Genomic DNA, 27,023 nt, shown 5'->3' on the forward strand with positions numbered 1-27,023 from the left:
CTTTGATAAAATTCATCGTTTTTGTTAATACTCTGATCACTATGCTGGACCGTTTTATGGGTTATTCTTAAGTGTAATATTCAATATATGTAATAAATTGCGAGTTTCAGTATTTCAATTGTAGATGTTCCCAGCGACCTGGTTGAAAGAAAGTATATAAAGCAACGCTGTACAGTATTGCATTTTGAAATAACAGGACTTTTGCAACACTGTAACTAAATATAATGGCATCTTTTCAAATGTATTATTTTTACTTTATCCTTATAAAGCCAAAAACCATTTTGAGGTAAAACAGGCTAAATGAAATTTCTTTAAACCAAATGTGCATTGACAGCATTTTAATTTGGGGTTGTGTCTGTGTTTTGTAGACTTTATGCAAGAACATTACATGTTTTTAAACATCTTTATTTGTGGTATAATTGAAGTACAATAAATTGCACATATTTAAATACAATTTGATCCATTTTGACATGGTTACAAGCTGGTGAAACCATCACCATAATCAAGATAAAGAATATTTTCATCATTCCCAAAACTTTGCTCAGAGCTCCTTTGCAGTCCTTACCTCCTTCCAACCACACCCCCAGGCATCTATTGGCTTGCTTTTTTCCCAGTATAAATTAGTTTCTATCTTCTAGAATTTTATATAAATAGAATCATAAGTATACACTCTTTTTTTGGTCTGGCGTCTTCACTCAGCATGTTTTTGAGACTCATCTATGTTATTGTGTGTATAAGAATTTTGTTTCTTCTTTCTTTTTTTCCTTTGCCCTGTAATGTTATGTGGATGGGTATGCTGTAATTTGCTTATCCATTCATCTGTTTGGACTTTTGGGTTAATTTCCAGTTCATGGCTATTACAAACAAAGCTGGCAATCTTTGTGTGCATATGTTTTCTTTTCTCACAGGTAAATACCTAGAAACTGGAATGGCCAAGTATATGGTATGTGTATGCTTAATATTTTATAAAGCTGCCAAAGGGTCTTCCAAAGTGGTTACCCCATTTTACATTCTCACCATCAGTGAATGAGAGTGCTGGTTCCTCAAAATCCTTGTCAATACTTGGTGTGGTCAGTCTTTTTAATTTTAGCCAATCTAAAGGATGTGTAGTGTCACCTCATTGTGTGTTTAACTTGCTTTCCTCTGAGGACTAATGATTCTTGCATCTTTTTGTGTGCTTTTGGCCATTTGCACATCTTTTGTGAAGTCTGTCCAAATCTTCTGTCAATTTTCTTTTTTAAAAATGGGTTATTTCTTAAATTGAATTGCTGGAGTTCTTTTTATATTTTGAATACAAGTCTTTTGTCTGATATTGTGTTGAGAAAATGTTTTCCTGAATATGGCTTGTCTTTGTGTGTGTGTGTGTGTTTGTGTGTGTGTGTGTGTGAGTGGTATCTTTCCAAGAACAAAAGTTTCAAATTTTGATGAAGTCTGATTTATCGATTTTAGTTTTCACGTTTTGTATTTTTCGTGTGCCTTCTGTCTACAAAAACTGCCTACCCTAAGATTACAGTATTTTTTCCTGTTTTTTTCTACAAGTTTTATAGTTTTAGATTGTACACTTAGGTCTGTGATCCATTTTGAGTCAATTTTTGTGTTGTGTGAGGTCAAGACCATCGTACTTTTTTTTCCCTTAATTTTGATTTCTGGTTGATCCAGCATCATTTGTTGAAAGAACTTTCTTTTCCCCATTGAATTGCCTTGATACAGTTGTCAAAAATCAATTGACCGTGTATGTGTGTGTCTATTTCTGAGCACTCTGTTTTGTTCTGTAGATCTATATCTTTACCTTTGTTTTTGTTGTTGTTTTTGTTCTTTGGTAAGGAAGGTTAGCCCTGAGCTAACATCTGTTGCCAATCCTCCTCTTTTTGCTAAGGAAGATTGGCCCTGGGCTAACATCATGCCTACCTTACTCAACATTATATGTAGGACATCTGCCACAGCATGGCTTGATGAGCAGTGTGTAGGTCCGTGCCCGGGATCCAGACCTGCGAACCCTGGGCTGCCGAAGCTGAGCACCTGAAGTTAACTACTACACCACCAGGCCGGCCCCTATATCTTTATCTTTTTATCAGTAACCCACATTCTTGATTACTGTAGCTTTATGGTAAATCTTGAAATTAGGTAAGGCAAATTTTTCAACTTTTAACTATTTAGGTCCTTGGTATTTCCAAATTAATTTTAGAGTCATGTCAATTTCTACAAAAAAAAAAAAAACAGTCGATTTTGTTTGGAATTATATTGAGTCTATAGATTAGTTTGGGGAAAGTTACCATCCATGGATATGGTGCATCTCTTCATTTACTTTGTGTGTGTGTGTGAGGAAGATTAGCCCTGAGCTAACATCTGTTGCCAATCCTCCCCTTTATGCTGAGGAAGATTGGCCCTGGGCTAACATCTGTTCCCATCTTCCTCTACTTTATATGGGACACCGCCACAGCATGGCTTGACAAGCGGTGTGTCAGTCCACACCCAGGATCTGAACCTGCGAACCCTCGGGTGCTGAAGCAGAGCTCGCAAACTTAACTGCTATGCCACGGGGCTGGCCCCTCCATTTACTTATTTATTCTTTAATGCAGCAATGTTTTGTAGTTTTTAGTATAGAGGTATTGGATATCTTTCCTTGGGTTTGTTCCTAGGTATTCTGTTGTAAAAAGAACTATAAAAAATTCATTTTCAATTTTTTGCCACTAATATATCATTATAGAAGTACTTTTTATATTAATCTGCATCTGCTGTTGCTAAATCTTTAATCGGTATGTGTAGATTTTTATGAAGTCCTTGGTGTTTTCTAGCTAAATGATCATACAATATGCGAATATTGGCAGTTTTACTTCTTTTTTGACTGTTATTCGTGTATTTCTTTTCTTACATTAATGCAATGGCTAAGTCTTGCAGTAAAATTTTGAAGTAATGAAGGAAGATATTCTTGCCTTATTCCTTATCTGATGGGGAAAAAATTAAGTCTTGAACTGTTTAAGTGTGATATTGGCTATAGATTTTTCCTAGATGCTCTTTATCAGTTTAAAGGTGTTCCCAACTATTCCTATTTTGCTCAATTTTTTTTTTTAAATCATGTAGGAGTATTGAATTTTGTTAAATGCTTTTCTTTTTGCTTTTATTGAAATGATCATATATTTTTTGTTTTTTTTATTGTGAAACTTTTGTTGTACATTATTGTTTATCAGTTACCATATAAGTGCATCCCTCCACCCCTTGTGCCCACCCTCAACCCCCCTAGCCCCTGGTAACCACCAAACAGTTCTATCTGTCTGTGTGTTGGTTTATCTTCCACATATGAGTGAAATCATGCACTGTTTGTCTTTCTCTTTCTGGCTTATTTCACTTAACCCAATACCCTCCAGGTCCATCCATGTTGTTGCAAATGGGAGGATTTTGTCTTTTTTATGGCTGAGTAGTATTCCATGGTATATATATACCACATCTTCTTTATCCAATCATCAGTCAAGGGACACTTGGGTTGCTTCCATGTCTTGGCTATAGTGAATAATGCTGCCATGAACATAGGGGTGCATAAGCCTCTTTGGATTGTTGATTTCAGGTTCATTGAGTAGATACCCAGTAGTAGGATAGCTGGATCATAAGGTATTTCTATTTTTAATTTTTTGAGGAATCTCCATACTGTTTTCCATAGAAGCTGCACCAGTTTGCATTCCCACCAGCAGTAGATTAGAGTTCCCATTTCTCCACAGCCTCTCCAGCATTTGTTGCTTTTTATCTTGCTGATTGTAGCCATTCTAACGGGTGTAAGATGATATCTTAGTGTGGTTTTGATTTGCATTTCCCTGATGATTAGTGATGTGGAGCATCTTTTCATGTGCCTATTGGCCATCTGTATATCTTCTTTGGAGAAGTGTCTGTTCATTTCCTCTGCCCATTTTTTGATTGGGTTGTTTGTTTTTTTGTTATTCAGTTGTGTGAGTTCTTTATATATTATGGAGATTAATCCCTTGTCAGATATATGGTTTGCAAATATTTTTTCCCAGCTGGTGGGTTCCCTATTCATTTTGATCCTGGTTTCATTTGCCTTGTAGAAGCTCTTTAATCTGATGAAGTCCCACTTGTTTATTTTTTCTTTAGTTTCCCTTGTTTGAGTAGACATGGAATTCAGAAAGATCCCTTTATGGCTGATGACAAGTAGCGTACTACCTATATTTTCCTCCAGGAGTTTTATCGTTTCAGGTCTCACCTTCAGGTCTTTGATCCATTTTGAGTTAATTTTTGTGTATGGCGAAAGAAGATGGTCTACTTTCATTCTTTTGCAAGTGGCTGTCCAGTTTTCCCAGCACCATTTATTGAAGAGACATTTCTTTCTCCACTGTATGTCCTTACCTCCTTTGTCAGAGATTAGCTGCCCATAGATATGAGGTTTTATTTTGGGACTTTCAATTCTGTTCCATTGATCTGTGTGTTTTTGTACCAGTACCATGCTGTTTTAATTACTATCACTTTGTAGTATGTTTTTAAGTCAGGGATTGTGATGCCTCCAGCCTTGTTCTTCTTTTTCAGGATTGTTTTAGCTATACGGGGTCTTTTGTTGCCCCATATGAATGCTACTATTCTTTGTTCTATTTCTGTGAAGAATGTCCTTGGGATTCTGATTGGGATTGCACTGAATTTGTAGATTGCTTTAGGTAGTATTGACATTTTAACAATGTTTATTTTTCCAATCCAAGTTCATGGAATATTTTTCCATTTCTTTATGTCATCATTGATTTCACTCAAGTGAATGAGTAATGTCTTATAGTTTTCATTGTATAGATCTTTCACTTCCTTGGTTAAATTTACTCCTAGATATTTTACTCTTTTTGTTGCAGTTGTAAATGGGATTGTCTTCTTGAATTCTCTTGCTGTTAGTTCGTTGTTGGTATATAGAAATGCAACTGATTTCTGTAAGTTGATATTGTATCCTGCCACTTGGCTGTAGTTGTTGAGTATTTCTAATAGTTTTCCAATGGATTCTTTAGGGTTTTCTATATATAAGATCATGTCATCTGCAAATAGCGAGAGTTTCACTTCTTCATTGCTTATTTGGATTCCTTTTTCTTGCCTAATCGCTCTGGCCAGAACCTCCAGTACTGTGTTGTATAAGAGTGGCGAGAGTGGGCACCCTTGTGTTGTCCCTGTTTTCAGAGGGATGGCTTTCAATTTTTCCCCATTGAGTATGATGTTGGCTGTGGGTTTGTCATATATGGCCTCTATTATGTTAAGGTACTTTCCTTCTATACCCATTTTGTTGAGAGTTTTTATCATAAATGGATGTTGGATCTTGTCAAAAGCCTTCTCTGCATCTATTGAGATGATCATATGGTTTTTATTCCTCGTTTTGTTAATGTGGTGTATCACATTGATCGATTTGCAGATGTTGAACCATCCCTGTGTCCCTGGTATAAATCCCGCTTGATCATGGTGTATGATCTTTTTAATGTATTGCTATATTTGGTTTGCCAATATTTTTTGAGGATTTTTTGCATCTATGTTCATCAGGGATATTGGTCTGTAGTTTTCCTTCTTAGCATTGTCTTTGCCTGGCTTTGGTATCAGGGTCATGTTGACCTCGTAGAATGTGTTGGGAAGTGTTCCATCTTCCTCTATTTTTTGGAATGGTTTGAGAAGGATAGGTATTAAGTCTTCTTTGATTGTTTGGTAAAATTCTCCAGAGAAGCTGTCTGGTCCTGGACTTTTATTTTTTGGGAGGTTTTTGATTACTGTTTCAATCTCTCTACTTGTGATTGGTCTATTCAGGTTCTCTATTTCTTCTTGATTCAGTTTTGGGAGTTTGTATGAGTCTAGGAATTTATTCATTTATGCTAGATTGTCCAATTTGTTGGCATATAGTTCTTCATAGCATTCTCTTATAATCTTTTGTATTTCTGTGGTATCTGTTGTAATTTCTCCTTTTTCATTTCTCATTTTATTTATTTGAGCCTTCTCTCTTTTTTTTCTTGGTGAATCTGGCTAAGGGTTTGTCCATTTTGTTTATCTTCTCAAAGAACCAGCTCTTTGTTTCATTGATCCTTTCTACTTTTTTTTAAATTTTAATTTCATTTATTTCTGCTCTGATTTTTATTATTGATTTTTATTATTTCCCTCCTTCTGCTGACTTTAGGCTTTGTTTGTTCTTCTTTTTCTACTTCTATTAGGCGTACTTTGAGGTTCCTTATTTGGGCTTTTTCTTGTTTGTTAAGGTGGGCCTGTATTGGTATGAGTTTCCCTCTCAGGACCTCTTTAGCTGCATCCCATATGAGTTGGTACCCTGTATTTTCATTTTCGTTTGTCTCCAGATATGCTTTGATTTCTCCTTTAATTTCATCAATGATCCATTGGTTGTTTAGTAGCATGTTGTTGAGTCTCCACAGCTTTGTCACTTTCCCAGTTTTTTCCTTGTAGTTGATTTCTAACTATTTAAATGATCATATGTTTTTTATTCTTTTTTCTATTAATATGGTGAATGACATTGATTTCTGCATGTTAAACCAACCTTGCATTCCTAGGAAAAGGCTTCCTTGGCTATGATATCATTATATATATATATGATTAGATTACATTTGATAACATTTGTTAAGGATTTTTACGTCTATATGAGGGATATTGAAATATTTTCCTTTTTTTAGAATATCTTTTTTAAATTTTGGTATTACTGTTATGCTGGCGTTATAAAACCAAGTGCAGCAGTGATCCCAACTTCTTCATTTTTTGAAACTATTTATATAGGATAAGTGACTTGAAAGTTTGCCAGAATTCACCAGTAAAAACATTTTGGCCTGTGGTTTTCTTTTAGCAAAGGTATTTTATAATCTAATTTCATATATATATAGTCCAACTTTCTATTTTCCTTATGTCAATTTTGGTAAATTGTATTTTTCAAGAAATCTGTCAGTTTCATGTAGTTGTCACATATTTTTGTGTAATGTCTTTGTATTATCTTACTGTCCTTTTAAAGTCTGTTGGATCTGTGTTTTTCATTCCTGATATTGATTTGTGTCCTCTCTCTCATTTTCTTGAACATTCCAGCCAAGGCTTTGTCAATTTTGTTGATCTTTTCAAACAACTAGCTATTAGATTTCGTCTGTTTTATTTTTCACTCATATCTGCTCTTTCCTGTTTTCTTCCTTCTACTTACTTTGAGGTTTAATTTGTTTATTTTCTCAGCTTTTATGGTGGAAACTTAGGTCATTAATTTTATATCTTTCTTCTTTCTAATATAAGCATTTAAAGTTATGTGTTTCTCTCTAAGCCCTTCTTTAGCTTCATCCCACAGCTTATAGTATGTTGTATTTTTGTTGTCAGGCAGTTCAAAGTAATTTCTAATTATCTTGTGGATTTGTCTTTTATTCATGAATCATTTTGAAGTGTATTTTTGATTTACAGATATTTTGTGTTTTTCTAGATATTGTTTTCTAATTTAACTATGTCATGGTCAGAGAATACATTCTGTATGATTTTGATTATTTTTAGTATTGAGACTTTGTTAATGAACCAGAATATGGCCTACTTCGTTTTATTGTGCCTCGCTTTATTCTACTTTGCAGATATTGCAGTTTTTTGCAGACTCTCCACCAGCAAAAAGATTTTGACTTGCTGAAGGCTCAGATGATGGTTAGCATTTTTGAACAATAAAATATTTTTTATTTAAGGTATGTGCAATGTCTTTTTTGACATAATGCTATTGCACACTTAATAGACTACACTATAGTGTAAACATAACTTTCATATGTACTGGGAAACCAGAATATTCATGTGACTCACTTTATTGTGATATTCACTTTATTGCCGTGGTCTGGAACTGAACCCAAAATACCTGCAAGGTGTGCCTGTATTCCTTTTAATCTCTGAAATACTCTTTGTCTTACAATTTGTCATCTGATAGTAATGTTTCATTTCATGCTTACTTATTTGCATAGTCTATATTTTTCCATATAAACCTATTTTCTTTATATATAAAGTCTCTCTCTTATAGCCAATATATAGTGGTTTGTGTTTTTATATCCACTCTGCCAATCTTTGCCATTTAATTCGTCTTTAGGCCATGGTTGAATTTAGGTTCACCGTTAAATTATTTTCTATTTGTCCCCTCTATTTTTTGATCCTCACTTCCCTTTTTCCTGCCATCTTTTAGATTATTTGAATATTTTTTCATATTCCATTTTATCTAACATGTGTATCCTGGCTAAATATCTTTGTATTTTTTTTAGTATTTTCTCAAGGAACTACATTATATATACCAAATATTTCAGTCTATGAAGAGTTTAAAACTGTACCACTTCACATAAAATGTAGAAAAATTTCATGATATAAATGATCCCCCACTAACCCTTATGTTATAGCTTTCATATGTATTATATCTATATACATTGAAAATCCTACCAGCTAATAAAATAATTCTTGTTTTAAATAGTTATTTATATTTTAAAGAACCTATAAAGGAAAGATAATCTTTTACATTATCCAAGAATTTACCATTTCTGTTGCTCTTCTTTCATTCCTGAAGATCTGTGGTTCCCTCTGGTATCATTTTCCTTCAGTATGAAGAATTTCCATTAGCATATCTTATATATCAAGTCTCCTGGTGATGAATTATCTTATTTTCCTTTATCTGAATATCCACTTATTTTACTTTCTGTAGAATATTTTCACTAGATATAGAATTCTGGGTTGACATTTCGTTCAGTCCATAAAGATGTTGTTCTGCCATCAGGCCTGCATGGTTTCTGATGACAAATCTTCAGTATTTCAACCCATTTCCCTGTGTATAATGGGCCATATATATCTAGCTCTTTTCAATAATTCTTTCTTTATATGTCTTTTTCACCAGTTTCATTATGATGTGTCTGGATGTGGTTTTCTTTGTTCTTGTGGATCACTGAGCTTCTAGAATCTATAAATTAATGTATTTGACTAAATTTGGAAAACTTTCAGTCATTTTTTATTAAAAACTTTTTTTCTCAAAAACTGCATGATCCCACTTACATGTGAAATCTAAAAAAGTTGAATACGTAGAAGCCGAGAGTAGAATGTTGGTTACCAGGGGTAGGGAGGTGAGGGAAATGGGGAGTTGGCAGTAAAAGGGTACAAATTTGCAGTTATGTAGGATTAATAAGTCTAGAGATCTAATGTACAGCATGATAACTATAGTTAATAATACTATGTTGAATACTGGAAATTTGCTACGAGACTAGTGACTTTAGTAATCATTGCACTATGTATATGTACATCAAATCATCATTTTGCATACTTTAAAATAATACAATTTTTATTAAAAAATTTTTTCTTTCTCAATCTCTTTCTCCTCTCCTTCTGGTATTCCAATTACATATGTTAGATATTTGGAAATTGTCCCACAATTCCCTCAGGTTCATTTCATCTATTTCATTCTGTTTTTCAGATTGAATAACTTCTATTATCTATCTCCAAGTTCTGGATTCTCTCTTGCATTATTTCCATACTGCTATTGAGTTCATCCAGTGAATTTTTCATTTTAAGTACTGTATTTTTTGCTTCCAAAAATTTCATTTCTTTTTTATTGTTTTTCTCAGTTGAGAAATTCCTATATTTTTATTTATTTCAAGAGTGCTTTTCTTTACTCATGGAGCATAGTTATAATAGCTGCTTAAATGTCTTTGCTCCATCACCTGGATCATCTTGTGGTTTTTTGTTTTTTTTCCCTTGAGAATTGACCATGTTTTCCTGGTTCTTTGTATGTTGAGTAGTTTTGGATTGCATTGTGGATATTGTGAATATTCTGTCGTGTAGTGTCTATCATAATATTCCTATTATAACCATCTGGAGAATGATGATGTTTATTTTAGTAGGCAATTAAGCTACTTAGATTCAGACTGTAAATTGTATTTCACCTCCTTTGGGAAGTGGTTCAGATCTCAGTTCGGTTCTCTAAGCCTTGGCTGTGTTGGCTTGTGTCTCTCTGGGACGTGTAATTCAGGACTGGAATGAGGCTTGTACGTAAAGCTCAGCTCTCTGTTCAGCTCCTGAAGCCTTTGATATCCTTATTTGGGACTTTTTCATACATATAAGGTGATACTTGTTCATTCATCGAATTAAGGGCTCCCTTTCTCTCGCTCATCTCTGGGATTCTCCCTAAACTCTCTGGCCTGCAGGAGTCCTTATTTCTGGTTCCTCTTCCCAGAAAAAGAGAATTTGTCTCCGAGTTTATCTGCTTGTGCAGCTGCCATTGCTCGCTGCTTTGCAATCGCTACCCTTGGGGTCATACTGCACAAGAAAAAACTAAAAGGAAAATGGGAAACTCATCACTATGCAGGTGACTTTTCCAAGTTTTGACTCTTTCCCATGCTCTGCCTGCTTTTGAGAGACCTCAGGTGGTTGAGATAATAGACACACACACACACACACACACACACAGAGTCATGCTTCACTTAGTGAGGGGATACATTCTGAGAAATGCCTCCTCAGGCAATTTTGTCATTCTGCGAACATCATAGAGTGTACTTACACAAACTTAGATGGTATAGCCTACTACAAACCTAGGCTATATGCTGCTAATCTTATGGGACCACCATCGTGTATGGGGTCCATTGTTGACCAAAACGTCAATATGTGGCACATGACTATATATATATAATTTAAAATTGTAATCAGTGTGAAGATAGTGGGCTTACCCCACCATGATTGAACCAGAACCCATGTTGAATTTTTTTCTCAGAAATAATTAACTATATGTTAAGGTATAGAATCTTTCTTTTAAAATTAGCTAAACCATTGTGACCAATTTCTCTTCATTGTGAGTTGTGCAGAGAAGAGCAGAAGTGATTGTTAAATAGTGTCCATTAGAAACATACACATACACATACAATTTAAGAAAATAGCTGCTGTGATACTTTAAGATTCCACATTCCAACTATTCTTTGCATTTATCATTATTTCAAGGGCATAGAAGACCATACTATATTTTCCCCCTCTACTAGATTATTAACGATAAAATTGATTATATATGTGAAGTGCTTGGAACCATCAGAATCAAGCTGTATATAAATTATAGTGATATTATTACTCTAGTGAGCACAACTAATCCTTAGATATTATTAAAGCCCCTTAGGACCAATTCTTTGTGGTCATTTAAATATGTTTTAGTTAAGAATATGTTTCAGAATAAAGAATTAATGTTGGTGACAGTATTTCCTGTTGTGAAATTCATATAATAGGTCAGTGACAACTTCCTTATGAAGGTGAGTTTATATAATGATTAAATGTAAAAATCAAAGGATAAATTACTATATCTGAATGATGTACATTTTGAAAATAGTACAGTATTCTTTTTTGTTTCCTTCTCAGAATAATCAGAGGCTCACGTGAATCGTGTATTATGTATTTCTACTTTTTTTTTTTGGTAGTGATTAAATAACTCTTAGGAAATGAAGAATGAGGGCAGCAAGGCCATTTTATATAACAATGAAGTTAAATTGTTTTTTAAAAAATAAAGGATGTATGGACATGTGATAAAGCATAAGATTTTCCATATGGTTTAGATACCCTTCTGACCCTGACTTGGATCAAGTTATTTAAATAGAGCTCAGATAAGGAGCACATTGCAGTTCAAGTGAAAGAATTTCCTAATAGGCATTTTCCGAGCATTTATTATTCTTATTTGCCCCTTGAAATTGTAGGTACAAAAATATCAATTCTCTGAATTTATGTTGTTATTTGTAAAATGATACACTATTTAATTAGACATTTTGTTATATGGCAACAAGAATTTAAAAAATACCTGATTAATCTCTATTTTATTGTATCAAATTACCTCAATATTTTGCATTAAAAATTTGATATATAATTTGCATTCAGTAAAATGCACAAATCTTATGTGTAAAGCTCAATGGCTTTTCACAAATACACTTTTTTCATTGGTAATCTAGGTCAAGATATAGAACATTCCTATTATCCATGAAACTCTTTTCATTCCCCTTTCCTTTCAGTATGCCCCATCTCCCAGCAGGAGTTAATCACTTTTGACTTTTATCCGTACATATTAGTTGCCTGTTCTTAAACTTCATATAATCATACAGTGTATACTCTTTTACATAATGTTTTGAGATCCGTGTGTTGTATGTACCAGTAGAGCTTTCCTTTCCATTGTTAAGGATATTCAGTTTTATCAATATGCCTCAGTTTGATTATCCATTTTTCTCTTGCTGGCTTGCTCCCATTTTTGAGCTATTATGAATGAAAATACTTAGAACTTTCTCATACACCACTTTTTATGGACATAGTTCACATTTTTCATGTTATATGAGTTCATTATAAATTATTTTGATTATAGCAATTTGTTGAAATTTTTTAATGTCAACTTTTAGAAGATATTATGCTATAAAAAGAACAAATGGTCCCAAGACATAAAAGTTATAATAAAAATTTTAATTTTTTTAAAAGATTATTCTTGCTTTTTCAAAACACAGATTACCCATGTTAGATTCTCCTGTACAAACTGTAACGAAAAATTAAAATTTGTAAATCTATTAAAAACATGAAAATTAAAACATATTACATATATGAAATTTCACTTTTTCCAAACAACTTATATGAATATTTCACCCCTCAAAGACCAACCACATGGTTCCATATCTTTTCTCCACTACGTTACTTCACTATACTATATAAGAAGCAATTTACATATTCATCTCCCCATGAGATCATCAGCTCCTGGGAGACAAAGACCATCTGTGTCTTACTTCTTACTCGTTTTCTATCCCTAGCATCTAGCACTTTGCTTGGCACATCGTAGGTACACATTATATGTTGTGTGAACTGAATAACTGCCTTTTGTCTAGGGTGTTTATTTGCCTTACAAAAGTCATTTTTGCTATGGAAACATAACACACACTTAATTTTAACTCAGGAGTTTACTATTCCCTTTATGTCTTAAGTCCTTTGTTTAATACATGAGCTGACTTATCCCGGTTTCCTGTTTATATAGAGTAGGCTTTTGATGAAAATGCACACTACCAAAAACCTATAAAAGATTTCTGTTTTATTAGCTTAATAACGTTATGTTAAACTTCACTGATGTGTCATTGAGAAAAATAACTTCAAGTGAAGACATTCTATATATATGCACACACACATATATATATTCTTAGCTCGTCTTTGCTCCTAGGGTATGTAGTACTTAGCGCACTGTATACTTAGTGCATAGAATACAAACATCATTTTACTTATCTTTTTTTTAACGTTGGCAAAAGACATAATATCTCTTTTACACAATTAAAAGACCTCGAAATTATGCGTGATTTTCATTACTACTGGGATTTCTATGTTGAATCAAAGGTCATTATTCTAATCGTCTCAAACCTCTTGTTTTTCTCTCCTAATAGGTCTTTGCACTGCCCATCTGTCTGTGGTTCATGGTATAACCTTTTTTGATAGGGTGAGGATGGCAGATGGACAGCAGATGGGAGTTTTGCCCTGCCTCTTGGGTCAGATCCTGGCCCAGGCAGAAACTGTCAGGAACTGTCAGTTTGTCCTCACAGCTTGCGAGCTCCAGTCCTGTGTTTGGCATCCCAACCAAGGGTCTGAACTGTTGCACAGCTGGACCAGCTATTGGTCATTATAACCAGTTAATGGTTAAAGACTCACAATGAGGGTGGGGGCACCCAGTGGGTCTGTAAAAACACTTGAGTGGAAATGTCCTTTCTATTTCACTATGTGCTGGATCCTCAGGACCCCAGAGTCACCTCTTCTCAAGATCAAAGTTGCATAATTGGGAAAATACTATTGTTATTGCAGGTATTTACGTATTTTTAAAATATAACTCAGTTTCCCAAAAGTCTTTGTTTCTGTACAAAAATCACACGACTTCCAAGCAAGTGAGAAATAGAGACCGACAGACAGTGACTTGATCCTTAAACCAAATGTTTTTGTCTAAATTGTTGGACAACTTGTCATCTTCTGGAATTCCTAAGGGTATTGCATGATTAAAACTTGGACTAATGATAACATTTTGAGTGCAGTAACTATAATTGCTTCTACCAAAGCATTAAAAGACAGTTCATGAGATTGCTAGTCTTTATGAGGGGAAAGAAAAAAGTCTTTTTTTTTTATTCTGAACTATCAGCACGTACTCTTTTTTTTTTTTTTTTTAATGTGTGTGCATAAATTTGCTGCTTCACAAGTGACTCTCTTCACTTTAGCTAGAAACTAGATTGGAGTAAACAGTTGAGGCTGGGTAAATCCTCCTGATGGAGGGTAAGCCTTGGCAGTGGCCATGAATAAAAGACAATAAAGAGTTAAATCGTATGCTGAGCTAAGAATTTTTTCTTACTTATTTAGTTTCTTCAGACTTAGAGCTGTGATCACAGAGATCATATTGTGCCTTTTCCTTAGCTGAGCCGAGTCTCAGTTTTGATTAATAACACAAGAGAGTTCACGTAAGGAATATGTGTCCACAGAACTGTAAATAATTGTCCACCATAAGTATAGAAAACTGTCACCTCTTCTCTCCCAGCCATCACTAACTTATCATTCAGTATTAAAGGAGACCATTAGAACACTCCATTCCTTCCCTGTACTCTGAACTAAATTGAAATATTGTACCCTGCTGATGAGTAGTATTTCTGTTCATACAATATATTGTGAGTAGACATTATTACACAATTTATTAATACAAATGGTTCACGTTTGAATATTGTGTTCTGGGAGTTGGCTTCCTTCTACATATGTGTGACAAATTATGTTGTTCCAAATTATATCAATAACATTGGGTTGATATACTCAAATTATATTTGCATTAGTTCAAGAGATTCCCTCAGTCTAATTTAGATATCTGTGGTGTTAAACCACCATAGGGCACTTTAAAATTTAGATTATAAGAAATTGCTGGGCAATCATTTACCTAAACCTTCAGTAATAGGTGCGTTATAAAATGAATGTACATTGTATTCCATGTTCCATCAGATATTTTTCTTTTCAATTTTCTTCTTTTATAATTTAGTAAATATATTTAAAATTTACAAAACTCTGTGCTTATGTCCTCAGGTGAGATTGTGTGAGTGTGTGTGTGTGTGTGTGTGTGTGTGTGTGTAATTATCCATTAGATTATATATTTGACAGGTGACTAAGGTACCTTCATTTTGGAACCTTGGTGCTATATCTGGGGCTTCCTTGAAACCAACTCATTTATTCTTTCCTTTAAAAAGAATCTTGAAATAGAAAAAATCTTGTTGCAGAGCTGCCCAGGATGGCCTAAAGGACTGTGTTACACCCCTGCCAGCTATAAAGGTACTTGAACGTGGATCTTGCTAACATGATTTCAGGTGAGGTGTGGACAGGATCTAATTAGTTATAAATCTGCAAATGCTTGAACAGAGGCCTTGCTGGAAATTCTCCATCTGACTGATACTACTGCAACACTCTAATCTCAGAAAGCTGTCTTCTAATGAATTCCCATTAGCCACGGAGTTAAGGCAAAGTCATGAACTTGAGGAAACCAAACAATCCCTGTGACTTAGCCGGTTATCTGGAATCTCTGCCTTGCCCCATGCTGTCTGCTTTCCCTGGTCTTGTTCTTGCTTTTGGAGAGGCAGCTCTTAGATGAAAGGTTACAGCTATGATCTATTCTACAGAAAATTTTAAGCTATCTTACGTTGAATGTCTTCCATATACAGCTAATTTCTTGTATTTAATCATCTTTTAGATGGTATAGTGCTTATGGATTTCAAAGTGCTTTAGCCATGCTTTATCTCCTTTGATTTTTGAAAAATCTCCATTTAGGCAAGCAGAGAAGAAACTCAAAAAACCAAGAACACGAATAGAGTTCAGCATCCAATTTGATTAACTATTGCCTTTTGGCATTGGATTATATAGTGGCAAACTAAAAAAAACTCCTTACCTTCAAGAAACTTATATTCAAATAGGCAATGCAGATGATAAATAGATACGCATATGCTAGAATGTCAAATTTTAATAAATAAGTGTTATCACAAATAGTAAAGCAGGCAAAAGTATCAGAAATGGAGAGGGAGGTGCTACGTTATATAGGGTGGTCAGAGAAAGACTATGATGGTGTGTACATGTATGTATTTTCACATTTAGCCTTTTTATTGAGATGTAATTTGCAGATTAACAACTACACAAATCTTAAGCATCCAGTTTCATGAGTTTCCATAAATATAACCTTCACCCCTATCAATATGTAGAACATTTCTATTACCAGAAAAAGATTGCTTCTACCCTTTTCCAGTCAGTTATGTCATCATCACTTCTGAGGCAACCACTATTCTGCCTCTTTCACCATAGATTAGTCTTGCCTGTTCTGGAAATTTGTATAAGTGGAATCAGACAATATGTACTCTTTTGTGGCTACATTCTTTCTTCCTCTTAAGATTTTTGGTGCTCAGCCATATTATTGCTCTATCGTGATCCTTCCTTTTTATTCTGTTCTGCTTTTTTAAATTTTTTTAATTTGTGGATCCATTCTTCTGCTGAAAGACATTTGAATTGTTTCCAGTTTGGGGTCATTATAAATAAAGCTGTTAGGAACATTTTTGTATCAGATTTTTATGTATGTGTGTTTATATTTCTCTCGGGTAAATACCAAAGGGTAGGTGTTTAACGTTATAAGAAATTTCCATATCAGTTTCCAAAGAGGTTGTGCCGTTTTACCCTCTCTCCAGCAATGTAATAGAGTTCGGTTTTTTTCACATCTTCAGTATTGGGTGTTGTCAGTCTTTTAATTTTAGCCAGCTGAATGAGTATATAATGGTGTCTCATGTGGTTGTGATTTGTATTTCCATAATCACTAATGCTGGTGAACACTATTTCATGTGCTTATTGGCTATTCGTATATATTCCTTTGTGAAGTACCTGTTCAGGTCTTTTGCCTGTATTTTAAATTGAGTTGTTTTTCTTTTCTTATTGAATTGTAGGAGTTCGATAGAAGTCCTTTTGTCAGGTGTATGTATGGGAATATTTTCTCCCAGTCGGTAGCTTTACCTATTTATTTTTCTAATGATGTGTTTCAAAGAGCAAATGTTTCAATTTTGATGAAGTCCACTTTATAATTTTTTTCTTTGTCAATATTTTCTTTTACTCTCTAAGAAATTTTTGCCTTCCCCAAGATCACAAAGACATTCTCTTATGTTTTCCTCCAAAAATTTGATAGTTTTGATGTTTAGATCTATGATGATCTAGGATACATTTTTGTATATAATGTGAGGTATGGATAAAAAGTTCATTTTTTCCCCTAAATAAATAGCCAATTGTTCTAACATCACTGGGTGAGAAGATTTTCCTTTATCTATAGAAATACTTTGGAGCCTTGGTTGTAAAATCCTATTTTGGGCTTCTATTTAAGACGTAGGAAGATGAAAAGAGCAGTGTTCCCACTCTTACAACATCAACAAAATGGTAGAAAATTTGCAATTACATAACTTTTCTTGAACCCTTGAGAGAGCTAAGGTCCCAAGGAATCCAGCTAACCTAAAATCTAAGGAAGGGCAAGTGCTTCTAAGCAGAAGTGAGATGCAAGCACTTGCTTACTGGAGTCAGATGTGTAAGGACACTGGTAAGAAGATTTCAACTAAAAGTTTTAACAAATTGCCAGAAGTTGAGTATGGGATAACAAGAGAAGGTAAAACTCCTGGGGACTGTAGACACAAGGGCAATTTTTAGTCATTCCAGGCTCTTCTACTGATGCGTAGGATGTGCATTAAAAAAATAGGTCAAGAGTCCTGAGAAATCATTCTCATGAGCAGACCTGGGAGAGTGGATCAGCTGTGGTTGAGGGAAGGGTATTCTCCCCTCTTTCCTATTGAATAAAAGCATTAGACTATGTGGGGAAGAGCAACAAACTGTTATTCTTAGGGCGCTGGTGAAAGCTCACCGCAGCTGGAAGAGGGTACAGAAAAACCCTTTATTCTTGGGTAAGGGGCAGGAATACATCTCAGGCCCAGACCTACAGGTAGATGTGGAGCAGGACGCATGAGAAGGTCCCATTTCCAAGACCCAGGGGCTCAGTGTCTGCCCAATTAGTCAGAACAACAGAGAACACACCCCAACCCCCACCACCTGGCCAACAAGTGTCAAATGACTAATGCTGCTATGATTCCCAATTTACGGATGGGAAACTAAGGATGAAGAAATTAAATGAGTTGCCCAAAATCTCACTGCCAGTAAATGGAAAAGCTGAGATTTGAGCCAAGATAGTCTGGCTCCAAAGTCCTCATAACCACTATGCAATACTACAGAGGCAAGAGAGTTGGAATATTGAGAGAAATAAGGCAATTCAGAAGAGTGGGCTGTTCCAGAATAGAGGGAAGTGCTCAAGGAAACATGGTTTTAAGAAAGGGGTGCAATCAACAAGACCAAATTTGACAGAGCTGTTAAAACAGGTGAGGGATGGAAAGTGTCCATTGGACTCAGCAATTTAGAAAATTATCTAAATTATTAAATTAGCAGTAAGTAGTTTCACTAGAATGGTAAAGATTGAAACCAGAATCCATTGGATTCAGAAATGAATATGGAGTGAAGAAGATGGGTCAGTAAAAATATCCCACTTCTCCCAAAAGTTTAGATCAGAAGAGAAGGATTGGTGCATAGGTAGTGAGTGACATGGGAACAGGAGTGATTTTTAGGGATAAAGGTGATTGAATTTGTTTACAAGATGAGGGGAAGAAGACACTAGAATGGGAAAGTTTGTCATAAGAAAGAAAAATAAATAGAGTTAAAATGGTGTAAGGAGGTTTGTTGATGTGTCTGGGATATGTATTAAGGGAGTTTTCTGGGAGTACAAATACCCTTACATGTAATATTAAAAGATATATAATTTTCACAGTTTCAGTATATTCCTGTGTCAGATAAAATTATCTATACTTAGAGATGCATATATTAATCTCATATACATCTTCCTTGTAATTTTCTTTTTTTTTTGTGAATGAGCTAATCAGGACAAAGTTGTTTCATCTTCCTGATATATATATTGATATGCACTCTGTCAGAATATAGCTTTTTGGTAATGGTGCAATAAACAACTGTCACTCTAATGTAGTGGTATGTAATAGACACAGTAACTCAATCTTCCATCTTACTTGACATAATAGAAAATGACTTGAAAAAAGAGAGCCCAAAGAACCAAGTTGAAATTCCAGGAAGCATGAGTTTTAGAGTTTCTACTATTACAGTGATGCCTTTGAGGACAAGGACTGTGTAAACTTTCATGTCTTTATCACCTAGTATAATAGCTGCCTCAGAATGTCAAATGTATTGAAAGGGAGTATGCATTTATGTAAGTCTGTTATCAACATTTTAAAGCATATGGCTATTTAAACGTTTTTGATCCTATATTTGACAACTGGTAGAACCTCTAAAAATCCTGGAATTTCAACTACAGTCATGAAGTTTCAGCTGACTTGAGAGATTTAGTCATGATAGCCATTTACCGTGGTCAATCTAGAAAACATTCCATCTGGCAGAAACACTGGAAACATTCTTCCCTTATGCTTCTAAAGCCTTGACTGTATGGGTAAGATTGTATGGTCAGGTCTATTTCCATAATATCCATCTTATTCTAAATATTCACTCCTTCCAATAATACAAATACAGTACATTTGTTATTTTTTAAAGTACATTTTTTACTCCAAACGTGAAATGGGTTTATTTATATCTGTACCTTAAATATTAACACATATTAATGAAAAAGTAAAGTTTTTATTTGGAAATTGAATTGACATTGGGAACTTTAGGTTGGCTGTCACAGTGGGTCACATGGAAGAACTTGGCCAAGTTTATCAGCAATATTTGGCCTGGTTTTCTGCATATGTTTGCCAGATGCAAAAGCCAGTTTATTGCTTGAGGGCACAGAAACCTGGAGGAAAGCCTTGGAAATTGTGCCATTTAATCCATGGGCGTCTTTCTTTTTGCTTAGATTTGCCTAGAGAGGTCTGATTGTACCAGTAGAATGTAAATAAGAGAATGAGGTTTCTCTTTGCCTTTCGTCAGCTAGTGTGTTATAGAATGCTCTTGTTAAGCATTTTTGGGAACACAGCTGCAAAAAAAATATTAAAAATATGAGCTTCATGGTGAAAAATACAGTCATCGTATGAATGATTAAACAAATGAGTGAATTAACAAACACATTCTTTTTATTTAGTTGGTCTCAATTCCCTGCAGAAGTTATCACTTAAAATGAAACACCAGGAAAATATTTGTATTCATATGAAGTTAGTCCCGTATGTGACATATTTCAGAATTTTTGACAAATCAATCACACAATTAAAGGTCACATTTAGAACTGATTCAAACCCCCAGATGAATGGAGATATCAAAGCATTGAGCATATTGGTTGTTTACACATGAATAAGCAAGATGGCAGAAATTGTTTTCAAGCAGATCTTTTTTTTTTGCCTTTTCATGTTTTTGGTAGTTCTTCAACTTGCAATTTTCATAGAATATTTTTTCATATTTATATTACCATAATTAACACATATATAATTCCATAGTGGGTTATGTAAATGCTCCTCCTTCACACAAGAGGGAAAATCGGTGTGGGTTTTTATTTCCCTTACTAAAATATCTCTAGACTGTTTAGTATTTAGGGGGTAACTGTACTTTTTCTTTTTAATTGGAATTAATAGTTTTAAGTGATGCAGCAGCCTATTGAGTTCCGTTTTTAAGTCAAGGGTCTTAATATTCCTGGGCAAGTGTTTCAGTTTCAGGGTTTGGAAAAACAGAATTCTGGCACATTTGTTACCTTTTCCCTTCACCACATTGGGAATTTGAATACCATGGTCACTCTTTAGCTATCAAAGGAAATCTTGTATTATTTTCATAAAACATTCACATAACCAGACACCTAGACACTAACTCAAAGTCATGTCCTACCTCTAGAAGGAGTCTCCCTGTAACTCTTCTCAGATCACTGGAAAATGTCATTTTTGAAGAGAATGTTTTAATGGAATTGACCAAATTTATTTTTTAATGCTGCGTGTGTATGTCCATAGCCAACTGCAGTTGCTCTAGAGAGGAACTGTTTATGATGCATTGAAACTATTGAAACATGAAAGGGCCAGTGATAAATAGGCAAGAAGTGGAGATGGGTGGCTCTCATGACTTCCAAGTCACTGTATAGTCTACATTTCTGTCTTTCCCTTTGTGGTCTACAGATTTATCAAGACAAGCATTTTCTACTATCTAAGTAATTCTTTGCATACCAAAATGTATAATGAAACTTCTACCTGTAGAGTTACTATGAAATTCTAGTAAGCATTCGAGGCATGAAAAAAATTGATTTGGAAACCCTGAGAGCCTCATGATATTACAGTCATACAGCACTGAACTTGCTGAGGAGTATGTATTATAATTACATTTGTCTGTCTTCACCACTATATTGTGATTTAACTAAGAGCAGGGACAATTACCTTTAGGATTTCCAATCCCTAAAACAATATTTGTTATATTGGAAGTATTCAATAAATGCTAGTTGAATGAAGAAAATAGTAAATGAAGAAGTTTAATGACTCATCAGGATTTCTCTCTTTTATAATCTTCACTGAAATCATGTATTTTTTTGCTTAGGTAAGTGGCAGGAATTCATATCCATATATTCCCTCTTGGAGTGATTGACATTGTCAGGGAACTTATATTGGTAGTAAAAAGAACACTGGAGTTATAATACAAATACTTGAGTTTAAATTTTGGCTTCATTGCTTACATGCTGTGCCTCACTAGGAAAATTATTTATCTTCCCTGAGCCTTCATTTCTTCATCTGTAAAATGGGTTAATAACATCTACTCCATATGATTGTTATTTCACCAAGTTATCTTTCTTCCTTTATTCAAGGAGCTCTTGAAATCTCCCATAATCTTAAACCACCTAGCGTATGTAGTAAGGATAAAATTTTGAAATATTTAATAATGCTTTTAAAAAGTTCCCTGTTAATCTTGTTGCCCCGCAACTGCCACATTTGTGAAATCAATGGCCTTTATTGCTTTAGGCGTGGGACAGATACAGTCTAGAGTCTAAAACAAATGTATCATTGTGCAGTTGTCAGAGAGGTTCTTATACAAGCCAGGATTTGTTGAAAATGCTAAAGCTTCCATTTACATATTGAGAAGAAAGCCTGAGGATCTAAGACTAGAGCTTATAAAAGTGAGACCCAGCCACATAGGAAGGGAAGCTCCCCCACTCCCAGTATTGCCAAATGATGCTTGATGAGAGATTGAGGATAGAGCAGAAAGCAAGGCGATTTAAAAAGAAAACAAGAAGGTTGAGGAGGAAGATAAGAGCAAGGGAAGCTGTGTCAACTTTCCCCTCTGGAACCCTGGGAAATGCCTCCTGGGAATCTCGAAACCACTTGGCGTGGGCAGTAGAGTTGAAAAGTGGCCTGTTGAAAAAAGGCCATTCTACTCACCTCTCCTCGAGGTACCTCATGTCTTAGAATTGGCCCAGACGTCCTGGGGGGGTCGAGGTAATGAACTGAGCTTGTAAGTAGGAATCAGCACACCTTACAGGGGTCCCAGTATCACAGCTCTAGGGGAGTCTGTGGTGGAGACTTGAGGGCGCCCCTCTCCACCTGGGGTCCTGGCAGTGGACGCAGCCAAGTCTCTGAGATGAAGAATGAAGAGTGAGAGGTGAGATGAACAGTCTGGTCAGTCAGAGGAGATGACCAGAAGCAATCGTTGTCCCATGTCTGTACTGAGAGGACCACCACAGACACTTCAGAAACAGATATAGTGGAGGCAGAGACCAAAACCCAGAGACCAGGCCAGATTAGCTCTGCCTTGCTCAGGATGTAGCAGCCCACCCAGGAAGGGCAGTATGCGAAGCGGACACTCCGCCCCCGCCACCACAATATTACATAAACTTCTTCTTGGGGAGATGCCAGTATGTCAGGAGAAGGGGGAAGGGAGAGAAAAACCAGAAAGACTAAACATTTTCCCCAAATTGACTATTTTCTGAAGAACCTGAGTTATACACCAGATGAACAAGCTTTAAATTTTTATTTTGCTTTTTTTACAACCAAGTGTGAATGAAGACTTTTGAGCAAGGTGAAGTCAATTATGTGATGGGAAAAACAATGTTTGAAAAAATTAGTTTTTGCACACGTGTGTTATAGTGAGTAAATTTCAAATCAACCACAGTAGTCTGCCTTCCTCTTTGTTTATAACTTACATGTGTATAGTGTTCTCATTTATAATTTTTGTGTTTGTAACATTTTATTATGTACAGAATGCTTTCATGTACACACTGTCATCTCTTTCTTACCATAACATGGTGAGATAATGTCAATATTATTATGCTTATGTTTCAGGTGAGGAAATTGAAGATTTGTCCAAGAGCAGATAGCTGATGAGAGAGAGAAAGAAGCAAGAGAACAGCTTACAGCTCAGGTCCTCTTTCTATGCTCAGGAATCACCACAAATGCTACTCTATTGGACTTCATTTTGTTTCTTTCTGAAACTCTGCACTCTGTTTGCAATGGTATGGTTATTCGTTAGGATTGCTTACATATTTTTTTTAATTTAAAGAAATATTGCTGCAAAGCTTTTTCAGGATGTATTTAAAATGAGATATTCTCTTGTAATGTAGATGTAACTGATTCTTTTGATTTGGTGGTTTTAGTCAAAATTTCGGTAGAAGAGTCTGTCTAGGTAATAGTTTATGAGGACATCTGGGCAAAACAAAAAAAAATAGTCTGGGGAAAACTCATTCTGATCATTTCATATCTAGGAAACATGCAGAGAATGACAAAAGTGAGTCAATATTTTATGAATTCAAGGTCAATATTCTATGTCAATGTCAATAGTGTATGAGTTCCAAAGGATTTGTGTCACTATTAAATTAGAAATGATCTGCTCTTATTTGATGTATAGTAGATTTAGCCATATAATGGACAGAAACAGAATATAAGGATAGGGAGCAAACATACTTTGCAAGACAATTGCAAACCTCTTAGGATCTTCAATACAAAGTAGTAGAGACCATCTCATCTCTTTGACTATTTATTCGTCTTTAGCATTAGTGAATTTCTGGCTTGTGTTCTCAACCTTGACCTAGAGCCTTGAAGTGCTGCCTGTCTTTGCCCTGCTTCAGCAGGTACGTTTCAGAAGAGTGGGTGTGCCTTACATATCTATAACGTAGATCTCAGGTAGATGGGTGCTATTAGAATTGGGAGAGAGCTATCATTTGATGTTCAAGGATTTCCTGCTTTTGTATATGTTTGCATAGCGTATGTCGCCTTTCATTGTATGCTTTTTATTCTCAATATTCAATCTAGTTGAATTTGTGGAGCTATTGTTCATAATTGTATAAATAGATCTATAGGGTTTTCTTCAATTATATTTTTCACTGCTAATGTATTTTATAACCAGCCAGGTTTATGGAAAACCCAGTTTGCATGTTTCCCTGAGAGGTACACATCAAAGAAGGTTTTTCCTCCTTACTTAGACATTTTTATTTTCCATCAGAGTTCAGTGGGCCGTACAGTACTCCCACCAATCACACAACTTACTCTTACTATTTAATCAATTTCTTTTAGGATGTTAAAGGAGTGTGTTGGCCCTTTTATATAACTTTTATTTTCAAAGTCAGACCAAATTCGCCATTAGAGTGTTGTGAATTCACATCTTAAATTCCTTTGGACTTCTTTTTATATTCATATTTTTAGAGTCTTCACACCAAGCATAATTTTTCCAACCCATCTCTACTGATCACCACTGATGAAAGAGGGCGAGATGTGCCAACCCATGCTTTTGTTTGTTTGTTTTTTCCAGTTTTATTGAGAAATAATTGGCACATGTCACTGTGTAAGTTTAAGGCGTACAGCATGATGGTTTGATTTATTTACATATATTGTGAAATGGTTACCACAATAGATTCAACACTCATCTTCTCCTATAGATACAATAAAAAGAAAAGAAAGAGAAAAGGACAAAAATGTTCTCCTTGTGATGAGAACGTTTAGGATTTATTCTCTTAATAACTTTCCTATATATAGTACAGCAGTGTTAGCTATAGTCACCATGCTGTACATTACATCCCTAGTACTTATTTATCTTATAACTGTAAGTTTGTACCTTTTGACCCCCTTCCTCCAATTCTCCCTTCCCTCAGACTTCACCTGTGGGAGCCACAAGTCTGATCTCTTTTTCTATGAGTTTTGTTTTGTTTTTTTGTTTTTTGTTTTTGTTTTGATTCCACATATAGGTGAGGTTATACAGTATTTGTTTTTCTCTGATTTATTTCACTTAGCATGACACCTTTAAGGTCCATCCATGTTGTCACAAATGGTTAGGATTTCCTCATTTTTTATAGCTGAATAGTATTCCATTGTATATATATACTGCAACTTCTTTATCTATTCATCCATCAATGGACACTTAGGTTGTTTCCATTTTCTTGGCTACTGTAAATAATGTTGCTGTAGACATGAGGGTACAGATATCTTTTCGAGTTAGTCTTATTGTTTCCTTTCAAACCCCATGTTTGTGTGTGCCTACAATGGTGAGCCTCTTTGCTACACACTTTATATTAATCATTATCTGATACAGTGGACAGCAAATTAAAAAATCCTCAAGTTAAATAAATTAAATCTCCTTACCATCACTTTAGAAAAATGGCAACACAGCAGGTATACAATGTAAGATGACTTGTTGGAATATTTTTGGCTAGATTGGGAGAACATTTCTAATGATAAGCCCATTTGATTTGTCAAAATTTTCCATATTATTTGTTAACTAACTCAATGTTCTTAATATCCACAGCTCATTTTTTTTCCTACTGATAATGGCTCCATTGTGCAATATATAAATATAATGAAAAATATCCCTACCTGTATTAAAAATTGAAAAAACACCTCCATTTAATTCACATGGATTTATTATATAGTCAGCTCAGGGTTGAAGTTATATAAATGAGTTACAGCTGGGGCAACGACATAAGAGAGGTGTTGAAGCATTGTAAAAGAGAATGAAGTGGGACACGTAGTGATAATATGCTTACAATGAGCCTACTCTTGCCGTTATTTTTGATGAGAGTTTTCTTTTTTATCTTTTCTGTGTTTTACATGCAATTATTTTTTCTGTTCTCCCGTTTCCACTTAGCTCTTCCAATGTTATCGTCTTTTTTCTCCTGTTTTTTATATAAACGTGGTATTAACTGGAAAGTGTAAACAGCTTTGAGCCATTTAAGTAGAGTAGAAGAAGGAATTTGCCAGGCCTCAAATATCTCCACATCTGAATCTAGAACATAGCACATATTGATATGAGTTCTTTAATTCATGTCTATTTGAAGTATTGTGTGCACATTTCAGCAAGTTTTGGCAGAAGCCATGTCCTCTGATGAGGAAGTGACTGTCCTCTTCTTGTGTCATTCCCAGCCCTGAAGTCGTGTTTGCACCAAGCTCCTTTGTTAAGGCTTCGTCATAAAGGTCTTTGCTACTGTCGAGCCCATCCCTGACTCATTATTAGCTGACACTTGGTGTCTGGCTGGCAATTTTTCCATGAGCGGTAAGGTCAGCCTCATACAATATTACACAACCTTCCCCACTCCTTGTGCGTCAGTGAGAATCAAGTGACTCTTCACAGTGGAAAACAAAATCTTGGAGTAGGATAGAAAGATGACCAATCTCCAAACAAAGCAAACCAATGTTCAGACTTGAAGGGTTCTCTCTTATTTATTATGCATCTTACTGATTCTCTGTGAACAGCTTTCTCTTGCTAAAGAACTCTTTAAAATTTGTCTTTCCCATAGATAATCATCATCTGTAGTTGTGATTTCTCTTCTTAATTAGTAAGGTTATGGAACATTTGAAAGCAACAGGGTCAGCACAGTGTAGTAAAGAGAGTATTGAGTCAGCAGACCTTCCATCCAGGTGCCCATTGGAAGGACCCTTTAACTTCATTTTGTCTGTGACTTCACCTGTACAATGGAAATAATCATCGATTTCACAGGGTTGGTGCATAATTTAATGTGTATAAAATAACTTTGTAAAGTGTAAAAACCTCTTCAAATGAAAATAGGCTACTATGCTTTTAAGTAC

General features: G+C 35.1%; 1 long non-coding RNA gene across 10 annotated transcripts in view; it reads left to right on the forward strand.

Annotated features, from left to right (window-relative positions):
* Positions 1-27,023, forward strand: part of LOC147915384 (uncharacterized) — a 388,885-nt gene that overhangs the window by 334,476 nt on the left and 27,386 nt on the right. For all 10 annotated transcript variants that reach the window (XR_015553987.1, XR_015553980.1, XR_015553983.1 and 7 more), the window contains one exon: positions 23,295-23,464. This is a non-coding gene — a long non-coding RNA (uncharacterized LOC147915384). The remainder of the gene's footprint in view (positions 1-23,294; positions 23,465-27,023) is intronic.

Source organism: Ceratotherium simum, chromosome 13, assembly GCF_057802395.1.
Source record: "Ceratotherium simum simum isolate JZ-2026a chromosome 13, ASM5780239v1, whole genome shotgun sequence".
Lineage (NCBI taxonomy): Eukaryota > Metazoa > Chordata > Mammalia > Perissodactyla > Rhinocerotidae > Ceratotherium > Ceratotherium simum.